This window comes from Odocoileus virginianus, chromosome 28 (assembly GCF_023699985.2).
Source record: "Odocoileus virginianus isolate 20LAN1187 ecotype Illinois chromosome 28, Ovbor_1.2, whole genome shotgun sequence".
In the NCBI taxonomy this organism is placed as follows: domain Eukaryota; kingdom Metazoa; phylum Chordata; class Mammalia; order Artiodactyla; family Cervidae; genus Odocoileus; species Odocoileus virginianus.
In genome coordinates this window covers 14,276,383-14,296,642 of record NC_069701.1, presented here as the reverse complement: position 1 = coordinate 14,296,642, position 20,260 = coordinate 14,276,383, and the positions used below count along the sequence as shown (strand labels likewise).

Genomic DNA, 20,260 nt, shown 5'->3' with positions numbered 1-20,260 from the left:
GAGCTCCAGGAGGTCTCACACTGTGAGGGTGGAGCTGATGGGGCAAGTAACTGCCCTGATTCCTCAGAGTCAGAACAGGAGATTGTTCACCTTTTCTGGTAATTCTTCCAAAATGCAGGATTAAGTGCCTGCCAGAGAAGTTAAGGAAAGGGTGTTTCTAAAATGTAAGGCAACAAGACTGGCACCTAATGTGTTTAATGACAAACAAGCCCTGTTGACACTGGCCCAGACTTGAGGACCCAATGACTTCTTTAAATCAATGTTTCACAGAGGCAGGCACAGCTTCTTCCTCGGGGAGCAACTTGAGAAACTCTGGGGGTAGGTCTTGTCTGAGCAGAATGAGAAAAATTTGGCTGAAGGTAGGACCTCGGGTGAACTGGCTCAGTCTTCTCCCTGGAGGAGAGGTTCAGCCTTCCAGCCTCCCTTTCAGTGAACCTTTTAATGAATAATAATAAAAAAAATAAATACTTCTTTGCACTATTTACAGAAACAGGCCAATTCTTTCTTTAAAACGAAATGCATAACAACTCACAGGAGACAGTTTTGAGATCCTCGTTTAACCTGCTGCCTCTAGCAGACCTTGGGAAAAAACAAATGAAGTTCCTCTCTCACTGCTTTCATAAATGCTTCCTGCAGCAGTTAATCAGACCTGATGGCCTTGCAGCGCCGTAAGATATACAAGAACGAATCCTGAATTTGAAGCCATGGCAGGCCTGGGTGTGAACTGCGGCCCTAGTTCTTATTCAGGGTGTGACCTTAGGCAAGTGTCTTGAACCTCTTTAAGCCTCTGGTTTATCATCTATGAAATGGGTTCTCGTGAAGATTCAAGACCACGTTTTCAAATATACCAGATTCAGGACTTCTCTGGAGGTACAGTGGAAAAGAATCTGCCTGCCAGTGCAGGGGACACGAGTTTGATCCCTGGTCTGGGAAGATTCCACACGATGGCGGAGCAACAAATCCCGTGAGCCACAGCCTCTGAGACCACACTCTGGAGCACTGGAGCTACAACTACTGCGCCTGCGTGGCACCATCAGCAAAGCCCACGTGCCCTAAAGCCTGTGCTTGGCAACAAGAGAAGCCATGGAGATAAGAAGCTCATGCATCACAACTAGAGAATAGCCCCCGATCATCAAAGTAGAGAAGGCGCTTGCACAGCAATGCAGTTCCAGTACAAGCCCCTCCAAAACCCAACAAAAGCCCAGATTCATAACAAAGGCTTAAAGCAGCAGCAGCTAACAGTATTTTTAAATTTTGCCTGCTTGACAATTTCTATGATTGTTTTTAATTAATTGAGCCCAGATGTAAAAGGATGTTAAAGATCAACCAGTAGCTGTGAGATGTTTGAAAGCTTCCTGGGCTCTCTAAGTCTCAGATTCTTCTGGGAAATGAGGTCTAGGTAGCAAAAATCCTGAGAATTTCACAAGTAGTGAGGGAAAAGCACATGGGCCATTCTTAGTTGTCCTTTCCTGTGTCTTCCATCCATTCTGGATGGGTCTGGGATGAGAGGCTCAAGCCTGGGGCAGTACACAGCTGTGTGACCTGGGGTCAGGCTGTGTGGTAAGCTCTGGCTGAGGGTGTGTGGCAAAGAAGCTTATCTCAGGAAGAGTACAGAACAGGGATCTCCAAGGAGACCAGAGCATCCTATCCCTGCCTCTGCACCTCCCCAGAGCAGAAAGAAGCTGGCTCCTTCTTCTGTAGGCCCAGCTGTGTGGGCTGTTTTACAAGGTACTCTGGGTTTTCTACCCTGGGCTCCTCAGCAGATGAGTTGTATAATGTAATTATGTCCATGAATTTGCCATTTCCTCATTCTCAGGTTGAATAGTTCATACTTGAGAATATATATAAAACACAGTAGGCTTGGGTTTGCAGTAGGCTTGGGTTTATTTTTCTCCCAGGGAGGTTATGCCTTGATCTGCACAATTAAAATTATGAGGGTTTTGATCATTCAGTTTAAACTTTGACCTTATTTCAAACCCGATGTACTATTCATTTGCAGATCCGGATCTAATTATTTCATATGCTTTAAAAGTACTACTCTCTGAAAAAATAAAAAAAATAAAAACACTGTCCTTCATAAAACTTTAGCCTCTGAACAAATGTCTATTTTTAAAGAACCTGACTTTAGGCTTAGCACAGCCCTAAAGAAAGTTCTGTTGTGCTCGAAGTAAAGGATCAGAAATTGAAAGATGACAAAGTTAAAATATATATCCTTTGTCTTTTGTGATATTTAGCTAAACACAGGATGGCTGGAATTTTCCAGACAGAAAGATATTAGCTTTGATAGGGTATCTACTATGTGCCAGATGGGAAGAAGTTAATTTTTATTTATTATGTCCCAGGAATTATTTGAGACCATTCTCATAATTTTCCCATTTACCTTTCACAGTAACTCAGAACAGAAAGCATTAGTTACTCATCTACAGAAATAGATGAGGGAATTGACTGTTACTGAGTTTCAAATATTCCTCAAGATTTACAGCTAATAAGTGATTGAGCTGGAAATCAAACCCAGATGTGTTCCTCTGTTTACACTAAATGATACTGTGGTAAAAGATGGCCCCAGAGTTAAGGGCTTGCAGACAAAGGCTTGTCTCAGTCTAATGCCCCCTGCAGGCTGGCTATGGTTCAGCATCTTATCTGTGTGATTTCATCACATTCTGGGTACCAGGTTAGAAGGGCAGCCCTTACTAGTCTCTTAGCGGGGAGAGAGAAGACAGAGGATGGAGTTACACAATGCTCGACTTCTGCATATAATTCCTAGAACAACACAAGTCACATGGGGGTAGTACAGATGGCTAAGCAGAGTTCACCTGCAGGCAAAGTCATGAACCTTCGTAACCATAAAACAACCTACCACAGCAGGTATAGCTCCAAAGATAACGTTCTTCCTGTTCTGCCATATTATACGCTGCTTGCTTCATAAACTCCCAAGTGTTACGCAAAAGATGCTGTTCATATTATTGTTCACATATTTATGGAATCATGTGTTTCAAATTTTGGTTTTCCCTTCAAAGATGGTTTATATAAAAATTTATATAAAAAGAAAATTTTATTATGGAGACTAACAAATCAAAGGGCCTATGGGGATTCTAATTTCAGAAAGCCTATATATTTAAGTATGCCCTAAGGTATTTTATAATATGCATCTTTTTTATGAAAATTGCAATCAGTAATGGCTGCATAAGTCACCTGGGCCAAAAGAACTCATGAAATCTGGGCACGTTTCCTCAGTGGTTCTAGCTAAGACCAAGATGTTCATACTACCTTCTTTTCTTGACCCTGTAATCCTTCAGAGCTAATACTAACACAAGCTGCTCTGGCATAGTCAATGCTGATCTCTGACATATATCCTGAGCATTCACAAGAACATACGTACAATATATTTATTACAATTTATGGTTTGGTAGTCCAACTGTCTTAATTTTGCAGGTGGATAAAGACTTGCTATTGGGAGAAAAAAGGTCACTGAAGAGTTTCCCATCATCAAAAAGTTTTAGTAAAGGCAATAACATATGTGTTAATTCAAAGCGCTCAAAGCACTTCTGAAGACAAATAACATCATAGCAAAGGCACTGATACAGCTTTCCATTCTAGGTTCCATCACAACAGCACTACCTTGCAAGGCCTCTTCCTGGTCCATCTCTCTCTCACACACACTCATGTGCACACCCTGAGCATGTCAAACAGCATTTCTCTCCCAGTTGTACTAGCAACTGTCTTAATATGAAGATGGCTAAGAACAATTTAGAAAGGGGATTAATATTTACTGAGCTTTATAATGTACTAAGTGTTTTTCTAGGGCTTTGCATGTATACTGAAGTCAGGTTATTTTATATTTTCAGGCCTCAATTTTCCCACATGCATTAATAATAAGATTGCTACAAGAAATATCAATAACCTCAGATGTGCAGATAACACCACCCTAGTGGCAGAAGGAAATGACACCCCACTCCAGTACTCTTGCCTGGAGAATCCCATGGATGGAGGAGCCTTGTAGGCTACAGTTCATGGGGTCGCAGAGTTGGATATGACTGAGTGACTTCACTTTCACTTTTCACTTTCATGCATTGCAGAAGGAAATGACAGCCCACTCCAATGTTCTTGCCTGGAGAATCCCAGGGACGGGGGAGCCTGGTGGGCTGCCGTCTATGGGGTCACACAGAGTCGGACACTACTGAAGCAACTTAGCAGCAGCAGCAGCAGTGGCAGAAAGCAAAGAGGAACTAAAGAGCCTCTTGATGAAGGTGAAAGAGGAGAGTAAAAAAGCTGGCTTAAAATTCAACGTTCAAAAAACTAAGATCATGGCATCCAGTTCTACCTATCACTTCACGGAAAATAGATGGAGAAACAATGGAAATAGTGACAGACTTTATTTTCTTGGGCTCCAAAACCACTGTGGATGGTGACTGAAGCCATGAAATGAAAAGATGCTTGCTCCTTGGAAGGAAAGCTATGACAAACAGAGGCAGTGTATTAAAAAGGAAAGATACCACTTTGCTGACAAAGGTCCACATAGTCAAATCTATGGCTTTTCCAGTAGTCATGTATGGATACGAGACTTGGGCCATAAAGAAGGCTGAGCAGTGAAGAACTGATGCTTTCTAACTGAGGTGTTGGAGAAGACTCTTGAGAGTCCCTTGGACTGAAAGGAAATCAAACAAATCAATCCTAAAGGAAATCAACCCTGAATATTCATTGGAAGGACTGATGCTGAAGATGAAGCTTTAATACCTTGGCCACCTGATGCAAAGAACCAACTCATTGGAAAAGACCATGATGCTGGGAAAGATTGAGGGCAGGAGGAGAAGGGGGTGACAGAGGATGAGATGGTTGGATGGCACCACTAACCTGATGGACATGAGTTTGAGCAAACTGGGAGATAGTGAAGGACAGGGAAGGAAGCTTGATGTGCTGCAGTCCATGGGGTCACAAAAAGTGTGACATTTCTGAGTGACTGAACAACAACAACATTAATAATAACAAAATGAGTATTAAATTGCCTAATTTTCCTGATTTGTAATTTTATCATCCTTAAAATAAGAATAATATTTAAATCGAAGATCATTACAAGGTGTAAATATATCAGATGCACAATGCCTAACAGAATTCCCATGGCCGAAAAGGCACACGTAAAGGCTGATTTCATGTGTTAATTTGGCTACGTTCACTTTCCCAGTTATTCAGTTGGAAGCTAATCTAGGTGTTGCTGTGAAGGTATTTTGTAGATGTGATTAACACCTATAATCAGGTGATTTCAATTATCCTAAAAACTCTGGATGGGCTTGATTCAATCAGATGAAACACCTTAAGAGCAAAGCTGAAGCATCTCTAAAGAAGAAATTCTGCCTGTGGACTGAAACTTTAGCTCTGACTTGAGAGTTTCTAGTCTGCCTTTCCTGAGGGCCTATGTTATGGGTTTTCAACTTGTCTAGCCAGCTCCCACAGTTGGACAAGCCAATTCCTTGCAGTAAATCTCTTTCTCTATAGATATATAGATGGATGGAAGGATAGATAGATAGATAGAGGAGTGAGCTAGCTGTGGCTGAATTAAAGAATGAATAAATGGTCCTCTTCATGAACAGTAAATTCCCTGTCACTGATAACTGGGAGAGGAAGCTAGAAGGCCATCTGATGCCATTTGCCATTTGAATGTGCTGTAGAGTAAATTCAAAGAGCTTTTGACTTACTTCGAGGGCCTTCATTCCCCCCGCCCCACCCTAAATGAAGTTCTGGATTGTTTTCCAATTGCTTCCATTAACACTCCAGAGGTATCAAGGCTCAAAATAAAGAAGGGAGGTTACAAATACAAAACCATGGCCCAGGACTTTTAAGATTTTCCTGGAGAACCCAAATGCTGCTTTATCCGGGGTATGTAAAGAGTGCTGAGGTCAGATTCCTGCTCCTGGCAATGTGGTAGACCAGATACCCTCAAAGGTCCTACTTCAAAACTACTAGAAACTTGGTAAAATAGTCCATTGAAAGGTATTTCTCGGTTCTCAGAAATTAGAGAAAACTTCCAGACCCTACTGATGCCACTGGCAGGTACGGCAACTGCCAGGGACACTGAAGAGGGATTCTAGTAGTCCAAGCAGAAGCAAATCAAATTCTAGCTGAAATAAAGAATCCCAATAAAGGCCTCCAGAATGTGGACAGACTAAGGTCAATCAAATATGGGCTCTCAAGAGTTCCAGACACCTGGAAAATTAATCCAGAGATAGTTTTCTGTCTTCTGGGGAAGCTGGCAGAGGGAAGCAGAGAGAGACAGGGGAAAATATGGAGAGAGGTGAAGACATATGGAAGACATAATAGGTATGCCAGTGCCAGGATGAAAGAATAAAAAGAATGGAAGGAAATTTTTTAAAGAGAAAATGACCAAAATTTCCAGAATTAGTGAATGAAATGAATTCACAGATACAGAAAGGATAACATATGTCTTGCTGGATAAATAAAAAGAAACACAGCTCTAGCCATAATGACATGGAAATACACAACACCAGAAAACAAGAGAAGATCTTAAAGCAACCAAGGAAAGATAAAAGACAGATATCCCATAGAAGGGTGGCAGACAGACAGATAGAAAACATGATGAAAGCCAGAACAAGTGAAATAGTAACCTTAAAATGCTGAGGGGAAACAAACCTCAGTCTAGACATTGGTAACCAGGAAAACTATCTTACGGTAAAGACAATTTCAGAGGAAAAATAGCCAAGTGTGCCGGGCAACAGTCCTTAATTAAAGGAACTTCAGTAGGAAAGAAAATTATCTTAGAGGGAAGATGTAAGAAGAAATGGAAACAAATGAGTAGGTAAATATGTAGGTATGTCAATAGAAAAACTCTGCATAAAATAAAGCATGATATTAGAGGCTATAAAAAGCAAAACTAAAATAGTAGTAGTAGCCCTCCAATTAAAGAACAAAAAGTAAGAAAAAAATGAAGATTTGGAAAGCAGGACAATTAAAAGGAAAAAAAAACAAGAAAAAGAGGTAAGGTAAGTACAACATCCGAGAGAGTGGGCAAAGGGAGAGACGAGCGTTGACCAGTATACACCGCCATGTGTGAAATAGTTGGTAGGAAGCTGATGTACAGCAAGCAAAGGGACCTCAGCCCGGCACTCCGGGGCGATCTGGAGGGGTGGGATGGGGGTGCGTGGGAGGAAGGCTCAAAAGGGAGGGCAGGTGTGTGTACAGATAGCTGATTCGTGTTCTTGTATAGCAGAGACTAACACAACATCGTAAACTAAACATCCTCCATCCAAACACAAACAAACAAAAGAAAAACCCTCATTGAACCTGAACAAGGTAAAAGTTGGAGCTATTAAACTTTCATTTATATCTTGTTTTCAGGAGACAGATATAGCATTAGAACACAGAAAGGCTGAAAGTAAAAGGATGGAAACACATCTGATAAACATATACCAAGTAAAATATGAAACAAAACTTGTAGGGGAACTACTAAGAACAGAGAAGATTATATAATGATAAAAATTCCTTGCCAGTAATATACAAAACTCTAAACTTGTATACACATAATGAAGTATATATTATAAATATATCTCAATAATTTTAGATATGTTAGGCAAAATTTAGTAGAAATGCCCTGAGAAATTGACAATTCTACCATCATCATGAGAGAATTCAACACATCTCTCTCAATTATTGATAGATCAAACAGAAACCCTACTCCAAATAATAAAATTTAGAACAAAATTAGAATTAAAATGCTTGCTTTAAAAGATATATAAATTCTTTTATCATGTCTATTAGCAAATCTATATTCTTCTAAAAAAACCCATGAAATATCTACAAACCTGTGTACTAAAATAAACAGATGACCAAGTACTACTATATAAAACAAAACTTATTGTATTAAAAATAATTGATACCATACTGAACATAGTTTATGACCTCTATGCAATTAAATTACAAGTCAATAGAAGTATATAAACATAAATTTCCCATATATTTGAAATTAAAAATAGAACAATTCTAAATAACTCATGGGACAAAGAAGATAAAATGAAAAAAATTAAATATATAAAACACATGGTATATGTATATTGAGAATTGATAAATAATTAAAATCTTATATATAAAATTTTGTAGGTTGGTGATGCAAGGATAGTTTTAGCCTGAAGTATTTATATTTAAAGAAGGTTTAAAATTAACTAGCTACCTGTCCACCTTAGAAGTTAAGAGAAGTATAGTAGGAAAAAAATCAGAAATTACAAAGATAAAGATAAGACAAGACTTAATATTCCAGAAAAGAAAATAAGAAAGACAGTTCTTTCTTGAAAAGATCAATAAAATAGAACTATCAGATTTGATCAAGAAAATTAGATAGTAAGCACCACATAAAACACTATGAATGAAACCCAAGATACAGTTACAGAGAAAACATCAAACAGGTATGACAACTTTATGATAATAAGTATGCTCACCTCAGGGAAAAGACTTGGTTATTATTCCAGTTTGTAGCTAAGAAAGCTAAGACTAGTCACACATCATTCATCTTTCAGACCCTGTGACTTGCTCCAGGGCAAGCATCTCTGCCTGAGTTGAAAAGCCAAGTTCCAAACTCAATTTTAAATTTCCAATTTTTTGCCTATAAATAACAACCAACTTCTTAACTCTCCAGCCCAAACACCTATGATGTAGCTAAAAGAAGTTGTACAGAGAACAAATTAGTGGTTACCAGTGGGGAGAGGGGCTGCCGTGGTGGATCAGTCTGTAAAGAATATGTCTGTAATGCAGGAGATCACCTGCAGCACAGGATACTTGGGTTCGATTTCTGTGTTGGAAAGATCCCCTGGAGAAAGAAACAGCAAGCCACTCCAGTTTTCTTGCCTGGAAGATCCCATGGACAGAGAAGCCTGGCACATTACAGTCCATGAGGTTGCGAGTGTCAGACACGACTTAGCAACTAAACCACCACCACCAGAGGGGAGAGGGAAGGGAGAAAGGCAATAGGGGGCTAAGAGGTACAAAATATTAAGTATAAAATAAGCTACAAGGATATATTGTACAACATGGGGAATGCATAAATGTTGTGTAATAACTATAAATGGAATATAAACTTAAAAATTGTGACTCAGTACATTGTACACTTGTAACATATAATATTGTGCACGAGCTATACTTCAACTTCAAAAAAAAGAAGGTGTACAGAGGAGCATAAAATCACTGTTGGAAATATTTGAGCTGACATGAAGCAAGAGAAAGCAGAGATGCCTGGAGCAATGAAGCAGGAAACCTGTCTCACTTCATCTTATCTCAATAAACTTCTGAATTTCTAAGTCACAGCCCTGTTAAGTAAGTAAGTAAGTAAGTAAGTGTTAGTCGCTCAGTCGTGCCCGACTCTTTGTGACCCCATGGACTGCAGCCCACCAGGCTCCTCTGTCCATGAGATTTTCCAGGTAAGGCTACTGGAGTGGATTGCTGTTTCTTTCTCCAGGGGATCTTCCCAACCCAGGGATCGAATCCGGGTCTCCTGCATTGCAGGCAGATTTCTTTACTGACTGAGCTACAAGGGAAGCCCCAAAGCCCTGTTATTCCTTGTCAAATCCTCAGATATGGTCATTACAAAAACACTCTTCTGACACCTCTCTCTCCACGTTATTAGCAGTCCACCTGGATTAGGTTTGGCATTTCCAATTCTTTAATTCGAAAGCTATGTAAACAAGGCTTCACTTGGAAATGGACACAGGAGGTAACCTACTGGGACGGCCCATCAAAACTCAGACACATTCCTGGTGACTGGAATGGCAGAAAGTACATTTGTCTTTGACAGGTCCATAAATGCACCAAAGACTTTGGGGATATCTAATAACTTAGTCCTTGCTGGGCAATCTGGTGTTTCCTGTTAGAGAAGCTGTATAGAGCCTGAAGACAAAGATGTGAACAGCATGATGGTCTTTTCTGAAGTTTGCTGGGAATTATCAGCAGGGATGGTGGAGTCCATCCCTGCACATATCATTTAATTCTCTAAGCATGCTTATCTAGAAAGACAACAAGCGGAAGGAAGAGATGTTTGCTGAGCACTTGCTATGTGGAAGCTTGTGACACTCTCATATAGCAACTCTTGTGGGATAAACTCTATTGACCCCATCTTACGGGTGAGGAACATAATCCAGTTGCTAGGTACAGAGTACCTTGCTCTAGGACTCAGGAGAGTCAGAATCATGACTTGATCCTGGCTTGAAGAACCACACTCAGAAAAATGACAGGTCCGTTACATTGCAGAACACATGTAAAACCTGGAGAGTCCCCTCCTTCTCTCACATCAGTTCCTTCTCCCAAGCTCTCAACCTACATCCGGATCAAGGAAATCCCCAATTCTGAACAAACTCCCTGACATCAAGGCTTTAAAACACCTCATCTTCTTCTATATTCATGTCCCAAATTATCTCCATTCAAACTCAGAAATGCCTCTCATATTTGTTCTTTTCTTTTCAGGCCCACCTTTATAATCCAGAGGTGCATAATGTTCCTTCTTGATTTTAGTGACCCTATCCTTCAGCCTCTCCATTCATTTCAAATGTCCACAGGAAAGTCCTTCTCTGACCATCATTCACACATTCTTTTGTCATGCTGGGGCCACATCAGAATCCGCTCAGGTGGCCTGGAGGCTGCATGTCTGGGTGGAGGGGGTGGGTACTTCCACAAATTAACTGAGCCATTCTCCTTTTAATCCACTGTTGAGATTCCCGGGCGGGGTCCTACCTTCCCCTCTGCTTCTCCTATAGGAGTTATTGTTGTGAGAAGCCTGTTATACTGATAAGAGTGCTCTGTGTTCTTTGGGTGTGTTGTGTGAATGAGGTTTGGAACTATTGCACTAAATTGTGAATTTCTTGAAAGAACATCCATCTATCTTTGATATCCAGTGCCTAGCAAAGCACTTGACATGCAACAGATGTACAATAAGTATTTGCTTAATCCTTGAACAAATCTCTAACTCCTTTAAAGGCAAGGGCCACATTGTCTACTGCTAAGACATTCAGCTAAGTGTGGTAATTTGGGGCTGGTTGCTCCTTTCTCGTCTCTTGTGTACAAGTAGAGGCATTGAGCCCTTTACTGTTAACACTCAACTGAGAATTCCAAGTTACACTGGAACTTTTAAAGACAGTAATGGGAACTGAAAATTATTCTCTATGTTCCAAAAAGGTTAATAAACAATATATTTATTCTGATTAAGGTTAGTTAAAATGACAAATTGCTTTGCTTTTGGCTGGAATATATCAAATTAATGGGTGGTAATTTGTTGCTGGCACATCATAAATTCTGATTGGCTGATATGTTTCTTCGATTAATAAAAAATAATGAGACAAATTAGTTACTGCTAAATAAATGCAGGTTATTTGACACGTAAAATCTTTAAAAGCATGGTCTCTGCAACAAGAAACACATTAAAAGGACATTTTTCCCCTCTCCTCTCTTTGCAGGTATAAAAACAGGTGAGAAGTCTAGGCCACCTCAACCAGACTGATGTGTGTGTGTGTGTGTGTGTGTGTGTGTGTGTGTGTGTGTATACATATATATGTATATATATGAGTGTATCTGACCTTGGATTCTGAGAACTGGCTTTTAGTGTTTTCCTTTAGGTTTTACAAGTGGAATTTTAATTAGTTTCCTCATTCTAAAGCTCTCGTAGACAAGCTGTCTTTATTTCCTCCATTTCTGAGAGCGAATAGACCCAGGGAGCGTAGGTGACCTCACGGTAGTTTTAGACCCCAGAGCTGGAACTGGAATTTGACCCTCTTCGTCCCAAACCAACCATTTAATTCACATGGGATATTTTTTCTTCCTGATGTACTGAGGAGGAAAAAGCTAATGATGATTATTCAATTATTTTTTCAAAAACTATTTCTTATGTACATTCTGTGAGCCATTCAGGCTAAGAGAACTCCAGCAGGGAGGCTGGCAGATTATCAGAGGAGACGAGCAGGCAGGCTTGAAGATGACCCCAAGGAATCTCAAAAGGAGTCCTCCACCCACGTTCACCTCCCTGGGCCACATCCTTACACTTCTCCCCCAGAGCCGAATGGCTCTTCGTTGCATGGTGGGCTTCAGATACTTTTATTAGTCTGGTGTTTGGCTTTTCAGGCACTCAAGGATTCGGCCTGCCTACCCTCCCCTTCTCCATTTCTTTGTATCCCTTCACGCTCCAAGTAAGGCACTTGTGACTTTTTCTCAACACACCATCCTCACACTCATCAGTGTCTCTGTTCACGCTATTTCTTCTGGTTAGAAGAGCTCAGTGCTCAACCTCCAACTATTGAAATCTACACATTTTCAGTAGAATGCTTTCCCTGCTTCTGCGTCTGTAAAGCTGTTCATTTTAGTTCCCCCTGGACATTAGTCACTTACAGGACAATCTCTCCCACTAAACTAAGTTCCCTGAAGCAAGGTCATTCACCTACCCTAACAACCTCTGATCTTTAATACTGATAATCTCCATAAATGTTATTGTGATGACTCTGACCCTGGGTCAAGCACTGTTACCAAACACAGTATTTATCTACTTATTTCTCAGAGAAACACACAGGGGATGTGCTACAGTGCAGAGGTCCAGTGGAGTTCGGTCTCAGGATCCTCCTTCAGGATTCCAGACTTCAATATCACCTTCCTCAATGAAGCAGAATAAAGAGCAAAGTCCACTCAGATGGGTCTCTCCCCCTGCATCTAAGTTTTGCTGAGCGTTACTTATGGGAAGGTAGGGAAGGTCTAGGAGGGTCTTGAGGTGTATTGTCATAGTCATGTATGGATGTGAGAGTTGGACTATAAAGAAAGCTGAGCGCAGAAGAATTGATGCTTTTGAACTGTGGTGTTGGAGAAGACTCCTGAGAGTCCTTTGGACTGCAAGGAGATCCAACCAGTCCATCCTAAAGGAGATCAGTCCTGGGTGTTCATTGGAAGGACTGATGCTGAAGCTGAAACTCCAGTACTTTGCCCACCTGATGTGAAGAGCTGACTCATTTGAAAAGATTCTGATACTGGGAGGGATTGAGGGCAGGAGGAGAAGGGGACGACAGAGGATGAGATGGTTGGATGGCATCACTGACTCGATGGGCATGGATTTGAGTAAACTCTGGGAGTTGGTGAAGGACAGGGAGGCCTGGCGCGCTGCGGTTCATGGGGTTGCAAAGAGTTGGACACGACTGAGCGACTGAACTGAACTGAGGTGTGTTAGGAAAGGTGGTCTTATGCCTGCAGCCTTTCAACACTGAATCAGCTGCATAAGAAAGGACCTTGGCTTGGAATGCTCCTAACCAAGAGATAAGAGCCCACACAGCCTGTGCTGGGCTATGCTCCGTGTAAGAGTTGTCTCCCTGCTTCAAACCTGTTATATTCTCCTGTGTTCCATGCAAGTGCCTGTGTCACGGCCTTCAGGCTCCCCACAGCTTTCTGCATTTCAGACCACACAGGGGTGGCGCTGAGGTCTTTCCACTGTGTATCAGTGAGAGTAAAAGAGGAGAGTGAAAAAGCTAGCTTAAAACTCCACATTCAAAAAACTAAAATCATGGCATCTGGTCCCATCACTTCAAGGCAAATGGATGGGGATGGAGAAACAGTGGAAACAGTGACAGACTTTATTTTTTGGGGCTCCAAAATCACTGTGGATGGTGACTGCAGCCATGAAATTAAAAGACACTTGATCCTTGGAAGAAAAGCTATGGCAAACCTAGACAGTGTATTAAAACCAGAGACATCACTTTGCCAACAAAGGTCCATCTAGTCAAAGCTATGGCTTTTCCAGTATTCATGTATGGATGTGAGAGTTGGACCATAAAGAAAACAGCATCTAAGAATTGATGCTTTTGAACTGTGGTGTTAGAGAGGACTCCTGAGAGTCCCTTGGATAGCAAAATCAAGCCAGTTAACTCTGAACATTTATTGGAAGGACTGATGCTGAAGCTGAAGCTCCAAAATATGGCTACTTGATGCAAAGAGCTGACTCACTGGAAATGACTAATGCTGGGAAATACTGAGGGTAGGAAGAGAAGAGGGCAACAGAGGATGAGACGGTTGGATGGCTTCAACTCAATAGGTGGCACCAACTCAATAGATGTGAGTTTGAGCAAACTCTGGGAGCTAGTGTAGGTCAGGGAAGCCTAATGTGCTGCAGTAGATGGGTTCAGAAAGAGTCAGACATGACTTCGTGGCTGAACAACAAATGAGTGGACTCTGTGTAGCTCCATCTCCTGCGTTGGCTGTGGCAGATCTGCTGGCCATGGGTGACCGACACATTGCAAGAGAAGGGACTGTGCACTCCTTCTCTGCTGCCACAAGCAAACATAGACTCCGCCTGCTGTTCGTGTTGTCTGTTCTCAGTGACCTTGATTCACACACTGGTGGCACTGACGTGCCTCTTAACCGTGACTCATAACTTGGTCATCTAGTGAATGGTCCAACAGGGCACTGTCAGGATATACAGAGAACCTGGGCTCCAAAAGAGATACACTTCTGGGAGTTTCAAAGCAAGATAGTGAATTAAAAGAGTGCAGTATACAAACATGGTCCCTACCGACCAAAAGAACCTTAAGAATTCTCATAGAAAAAGAAAAGGAAAATATTTGTTTCCTCTGATCTACTTTTCATCGGTGATTCTAATGGGCTCTGAACTTATCTTTGATTGTGATGCAGTTCCCACAGTATCTGTGATTGTCACATCGCTAAGTGGACTTATGAGGTTTGGTAGACTTTCGAACGAGCCTGCTTCATCACATGGTTTCCTTTCCTTGTCCTAGCGGACCTGAGTGTTACAAGAAGGCAGATCAGCATGCCTGTGGAGCGGTCACAGTGATGAACATCTTGAAAGAATCCAGCACTAGGTTTTCCGAAAGCAGGAAGACCAGACTGCCTTCTTTTAGATGTGAGACTATTGTGAGGCTCAATAACTGTGCGACTGTTATTGACACGACAGGAATTATTCACGCCCAGTGTCAGATTTGCAAACTGAGGCACACATTATTTTTTCTTTCTTTCTTTTTTAAAAAAAAAAATTTATTTATTTATTTTCTTTTATGAGGCACACATTAGTTGAGTGACTTGTGCCTGGTCACACAGTTTATCACTGGGGACTGGGGTGCTGTGTGCGATGGATTCCTGGATGAACACCTGTGGGTTTCGGGTACATTCTTTTTCCAAACTGTAGTCATAACAGAGGAAATGGGTTCCATGTTCACTGTCCAGCCTCATAGCTAATCAATAAACAGTATTATTTTTTCCTCCACTGTGATTCATTCTGGAGCTATCATACTACCAACATCTAGTTTATTGGTTTAGAGTAAATTATTCAGCTCTTAATTACCATATTATGAATGTTTAATTTTTGCCCTGATATTGTCAAAGAGAGAACATGCCCTCACATCAATGGGCTCAGGTCCCAAAATGTGGTTCTGCTCTCATTTCTGCAGCAAAAGCAAACACTCTCACAGAGGCTCTGAGAACGTGCCGGCTTCATCTAAGGATTCCCAAAGCCACAGGCTTTCTCCCTCACCTAACTAAAAGCTAGTAATTAAAGAAGGCAATTATGAACTTCTGGCCTATCTAGGACAGAATAATTCTTCAAATAATTCCCAGAGAAATACAATTTCAAGAAATAGGAACTTTGGTTTTTCATTTATTTGGAATACATATGAAGAATTCAGTTTAGTTTCAGTTAAGTGGCAAGGTGGCTGAGAAATTTCACTGCAAAACAGCTAGATCTCTGCTGGTTACCACCAATACTCATGTGTATCCAATAATCATATGTATCTGTACCATTTTTATCAGTCCATGTTCCCTCCGGGTCTACCACCTAACCAATGAGAACAGAGGAATCATTTTAGGAATCTTCTCACCCATTTTCTCCATAGGGGAGCAATGAATTTCCCTTTTTCCTGTCTTCAGAACCTCCTAACTCCCTCCCTTCCCCTTCATTCCCTTTTTCTAGTTCTCACTCTCACCACTTAACAACCCAGCCCATGACACTAGCTTCACAGCAACCTTTTCCTTTATGGTAATCCCTCCAATTCGTCTTCTACGTCACCGCCACAGTGGTCTAACACCTAACCCAGCCCACCTTAGCATCTCTGCTTAAAACCTTCCATGACTCTGGATCCCTCAGCAGCTCCCCTTGAACTTTGCCATGGAAAGTCAGTCCATCATGATGGAGAAGAAACGTATCCCATGGGCCGGAGATGCAGTCTGAACTGGCCTACCACAAGCAAGTAGGAAGTTTCTTTGAAGTCTCTTATCTTGAAAATCAGGGAAAATTTTGCACCCCAAGAATTGTATGGTTTTTAATTTAAAAATCAGGCTTTTTACCCACCAACCACTAAGACATATTTGAGTAAATTATAAAGAGGTACCCAAGCTCTCTTTGGGCTTTGCAACCCATCTGAATGACCACCTCATGTCCTCATATTCTTGTGCCTATGCTAGTTTTTTAAAAACTATGAAACCAGTCACATGCAAGAGAATCTGAAGAACGTGGAAAGTTATTGAGCTTTTACCAACTTTCTGGCACTGAGATTCTTTTCTTAAAGGGTCTCATTTGTTGTCTAAAAACTCTGGGGGTGGGAGTATTCTTTTTGTTTAACAGATAAGGAAATTAAGGTTTAAATCATGAACTTTGCATCAAAAAAGGACAGAAGCGATATACAGCAGATAACTAACAGTGGTTATGGCAAGGGTGGTTTTTTTTGTTTTTATAATTTTTTCACTTCTCTATCTTTCCCCAGTGACCATGAATTGTTCTTCCTCACAGAACTAATATAAATTATATGAAAGGCTCAAATGAAATGATCTGTTTGAGAGCTCTTAGCACAGTGCTTGGCGTATCAATTTTTATTTTCCTTCCTTCTTCATCTTTGTATCCGTCACAGCATGTAGCACCCACACTCCTAATAAAGAGCCAATAAACCCAGGTTCCACTCAGTTGGATTAACAATTCAACCGAAGATTATTTTAATGTTATTTTTCCCCAGTAATAAATATATAACTATAAATTACATACACACAGGTTAGCCTTTTAAAATATGTCTCATTAAACTGAGTTTAAGAGTTTGGTTGCCCAGTAAAGACATAACAATATCTCACATTTATTAGGGTCTTACTATGCAAAAGATCTCACACTTTCTACTTTAAAGGCATCACATTTTCTAGTCAGATCAACAACTTTATGACACAGGCGACACAATTATCCCCTAGTCATGGAAAAGTAAATAACACACTCAAGGTTACTGTACAATAAATGGAAGAACCAAGATTCACACACAGTTGGGTCTGATTTCAAATTCCTCCTTTAATTTCCCCATGGTATTCTGCCAGTCTAAGCCTTGTTGCATTTCCACCCAAGTACTTCTAATTTTAAACAAGCTTCACATTGTTGAATATCAGACAGTTTGATTCATCTTGTTTTATCCACACAATATAATTCACCTCATGGAGTATTTTTACATATGAAAAAAATGGGTTAAACAATCTCCCTGGAGTCCCACAGGAAGTGGCAGAGACAGGATTTAAAACCAGTTCTGACCTCAAAGGCTTCTGATTTTGTTGCCTCTGTGCGTGTGTTTAGGGCCGTAAAGTCCACCAGTGCAGGAGACACAGGAGACGCGGGTTCGATTCCTGGGTAGGGAAGATCCCCTAGAGTAGGGAATGGCAACCCATTCTAGTATTCTTGCCTGGAAAATCCCATGGACAGAGGAGCCTGGTGGGCTACAGTCCATGGGGTGGCAAAGAGCTGGACATGACTGAGCACACACACACACACACACACACACACACATAAATTTGAGGATGTTCACCTTACACACACGATCCTTAAACACACTTGTGATAGAGCACCAAGCCCAGTAAAAAGACCAGATTTGCCTTTAGCAAAATTCAGCTTCGACTCTGCACGCAGATGATTTCAGAGCCCTTAAAGGAAGCACCGGACCCACTCAGCAGCCCTTAATTTTTCTCAGATCTCTGCAGTTCTGTCCACCGCAGAGGTTTACAGGTCCATGTTGGGGGCGCTGCCCGCTGAACACGCTACAGCGGGCAAATGGATTCTGGGCAGAAAAGAATACGCGGAGACTGGGCTCTACTATTGACATGCAATGCATCCCTGACCTAGAAAATAGTCCTGAATTCCAACTACAATTTATAGACCACGGTTCCGCTGTGCTGAAACTGAAGATGAATAGGCCTGCAGGAAGTTATTTGTTGGTGACTGGATGGCTGGACGTGGATGCACGCAACCTGGGCCAAGCTCACGAGCCCACACAGGAGCTGCTCTGCCTCCTGGGAGACAGACAGGGCTACAACAGGGAGGATGCTGCGTGAGAAGACTGGGTGGCAGTGGAAAGGGAGGACTTAGAAGGAGACAGACTTCTAGGTAAGTGAGGCAGGCCTTTATCTGCCTGCCCTGTGCCTTTTCTCTAAGGTTCTCCTGAAATAGAGTGTGGAGGCTCAGACCCTTCTTGAAGCCATCTGGAGTTGGGGGAGGAGGTGGATGTTGAGGGGTGCGATCTGGGATCGCCCCGTGTGTCCTTGACCTGCTTAGGAGAGAACCCTGAGCTCACAGAGCCGCAGCCCGCCCTGTCCTATGGCTGGGCTTCTGAGCGCATTTCCGAACTTTCACCCTGGCTCCCTTTCTGGGAGTAGGGCCCCACTTTGGACACAAGCGTGCCCTGCTTGGCTCAGTAAGCATTTTCTTCTGGCACGGGTGTCCGGGAAGTGTTCTGATCCAAGTCAAACTGGCTACTTGGTCAAGAGAGCGCCAGTTGCCTGTCTGTAGGTCCAGTGCCTGTTCAAGCTTCCCACTGCCTCGGCCTACCCACATTCTTAACTCTAACCCAAATGTGGATGTTTCTTGAATAAGTCCCGACTTGCTGCTTCCTTTTGAGCCCTCTTTTAGACTTCTAGTTGCTCATCTGTTTAATCTTTTTGTGTCTCTTTCCTTCTTACTTTGTCTTTTTCTATTTTCCACCAGTTTTGTTTGTTTTGTTTTGTTTTTCCTGGAGGGCTAAGCCCACTGAGAAGTTGACCCTATAAAGTGATAAAAATCTCCCAGGTAGAGTCTTTGATATATTATGGGAAAAACACACTTCTGTGACATGTATATCCAAGGTCTTTCCAGGTGGCGCTAATTGTTAAAGAACCCATCTGCCAATACAGGAGACATAAGAGACGTGGGTTCGATCCCTAGGTCAGGAAGATCCCCTAGAGGAAGGCATGGCAACTCACTTCAGTATCCTTGCTTGGAGAATCCCGTGGACAGAGGAGCCTGGCGGGCTACAAGTCCACAGGGTCATAAAGAGTCGGACACAACTGAAGCGATTTAGCGTGCATGCACCCATGTATGTATATTCAGACTTAAAGCTGACAATTATTATGTGAGCTCCTACAGTGCGTTTTACTCTGTGTGAGGCAAAGTAGAGTAGCACAAGAAATATATATATAACTGATCTTTTCTCCCAGGAAACAAACGTACTCTTCAAGGTGAATCAATTCAGCAACAATGCAAGTCAGTAAATATAAGGTAGCTCTCTTTCAGGGAGAAAATCTTGGATCAAAACTAATAAGACCTGAGTTCAAGTCCTGATTTTTCCCTTATAACATGTGCTATTTTCTTTACACACAAAAACTTAACTATTGCAAGCCTGTTTCATCATCTTAACTATGGGTGAAATATCCCTTTCTCTCATTTGGTTGTGATGAGGATAAACGAATGGAATAGTTGTAGTAATTGCAATATCTGTTGCAAAAAAATGCTGTGTAAACCGTGAATCCTATATAAAAGCAGTTTTAGGGATATTAGCCTTTCTATAATGGTAGACAAGGAGTAGAATTAAGAGTAATACATGCCGAAAGTGTTCACACAATGAGGAAACAGCATTTGATAGGTTCATTCATTCATTCAGTAAATATTTACTAAATACCTACTAGGTATTCAATGCTAGGTACAAAGACTCTTCTGTCAAGGCACTTATAATGGAGAGAACAGAGTATATTGGATGGAGATAAATACTACTGGTGGGAGGATAACACCAGTGCAGGGAGGTGGGAGCACTCTTTTCTATAAGGTGGTCATGGAAAGCCTCTCAATTGCATTACATTTGAGCAGAAATTGGAATGACAGGTTGGAGTAGGCAATGCAAATAATTGCGTGTGTGCTAAGTCATTTCAGTCACGCCCGACTCTTTGTGACCCTATGGACCGTAGCCCACCAGGCTCCTCTGTCCCTGGGATTCTCCAGGCAAGAACACTGGAGTGGGTTGCCCAGGGG

General features: G+C 41.6%; 1 long non-coding RNA gene across 1 annotated transcript in view; it reads right to left on the bottom strand.

The window, feature by feature from the left end:
- Positions 1-20,260, bottom strand: part of LOC139031729 (uncharacterized) — a 2,010,631-nt gene that overhangs the window by 118,902 nt on the left and 1,871,469 nt on the right. The window lies entirely within an intron of this gene.